Here is a 2,061-nt window from a genome sequence, read left to right as displayed (position 1 = left end):
TACTTGTATGTATATTGTAAATCACGGCATTGTATAATCAAAACCTTTTATTTGCAAAGCAATTATTATTATTTGTATTATTCCATCACATTGAAATATTTTCTATTTTATGTATTAATATTATTTTAATATTGTTTTAAAGGATATTTTATATTTTTTAATACATTTTATATGTATTTAGCCATTAAAATTCTTTAAGAAGCCTTTTCTTAAAATATATTTTAATTGTGATTCGTAATTGCGATATTAAGTTATATTTTTTAGATTTTAAAATTTGATCACTAATTATCACATTTACTTTATTCAATTATTACCCGATTTACATTATTTAATTATCGAATTGGAATAAATAATGCGTACGTTATGCACCACTTATTTTGATTTATAGTAAATTTTATTGGTAATTAAATAAACTATGTTATCTATTAATATAATAATATGACTTCCCATTATCAATATATGGCTACCCACATCGTAATCGCATAAAAATATTCTAATGTTATAATGAATGCATTACATTAAATATATTTCTAATAACCTAATCTATTAAAATTTGAGTTATGTAAGACTTATAGCAAATATTATATCTTTATTTATTTTCAAAGAAGAACTATACAAATAATTTGTATAGTTGTGGACAGAATGACATCTTTTTTTCAAAAGTTTCGGAATGCAGCCCGCTCAATGAGCTATTAGTTCTTAATTATAGATCCAAATAAAAACCAATCATTCGATATAAACCGGTTGCATTTTGAAATCCATTGAAAAAAAGTGTTATAACCATTCTCTCCACCACTGTACATCAGATTCTTTTGTTATAAATTTTTATTACTTGATTACGGTTTTAATTTTTAATATTCTGTTTTGTTCTCTTTTTTAACTTGTTATGCAGAAGTATTTCAATCACAGTCATTGTAAATTAAAACTGTAATTTAAAATATGATTTGAATTTTGAATATTAATACGTACAATTCTTATTAATACGTACAATTTATTATTTAAAAAAAATTAAAATTCTGATATTCTAATTTATTTATATCGTTCTATAAATAGCAAATATGAAACAATAATATAATTGCTGTTACAAAATTATTGAATATCATATTTTTCTTCTGTTTATAAAATTACATTAGGATAGTATTATAATCTTTATACTAAATTTATATATAGTACGGTTAAAACTTATAAAACTGTATAATTTTAGAGATGATAATACATTATGCAAATATGTTACGATCTCTTCTTATAAAGACTGATTTAAGCTTTCTAATGAATAAAGTTATTTACATCGCTACTGATTCGATTACAATTTGAATTAATTTAGGATATAGAATGTATAAAGTTACTATAATAAAATATAATTATCGATGTTTTGAAAAAGAAGGATGGATAAAAATAGCATTAGTGAAATATTATTAAGTACATACTGTATTATTGAAGTAAAACATCCTTCTTTTTTTAATTTATATTATTTAAAATTAAAGAGTAGAATTATTTATGTTATTTTAAATTACAGCTTCCATAAAAAGATTTAGATTTTACGAGAAATTACTTCTTAAAAGGGATTTCTTTTGCGGTAAAAATGAGTACTGTAGGATTACAGTGCAGTAGGACTTCCTCTTTTGATGGAGTTTTTGTGTTATACTTGCATCTTTCACAATGTACCAAGGTAAAGAAACTTTGGTAGGCCACTATTGATAGACGGAAGGAAGTTGACAAAGATTACTGCCGTCATTTCTTTCTCAACTTTTGGTCAAGTAAATTTTATCAAATATCTATCAGAACAGTTCCTTTTTCTCTACCAGTACAATAGTCTAAAATTACAGATAAAACTTCTTTTGCATTATAAATAAAAGCGTTACCTTCGATACTCATCGACCGACTCAAAACGATCAATATATTAGTCTTCGCTTTATTATAATCTTCGCTTTATTATAAAGCTTCTCTCATGTTACTCTCATTATTTTTTATTGCAATATCTGATGTTTTGATTATGTACTTAGACCGATGAAAAGTAATAATAATAATAATAATAATAATAGTAATAAAAAGTAATAATAA

This window comes from Atta colombica, unplaced genomic scaffold, assembly GCF_001594045.1.
Source record: "Atta colombica isolate Treedump-2 unplaced genomic scaffold, Acol1.0 scaffold198, whole genome shotgun sequence".
Classification (NCBI taxonomy): Eukaryota; Metazoa; Arthropoda; class Insecta; order Hymenoptera; family Formicidae; genus Atta; species Atta colombica.
Note: the sequence above shows the minus strand (reverse complement) of the source record.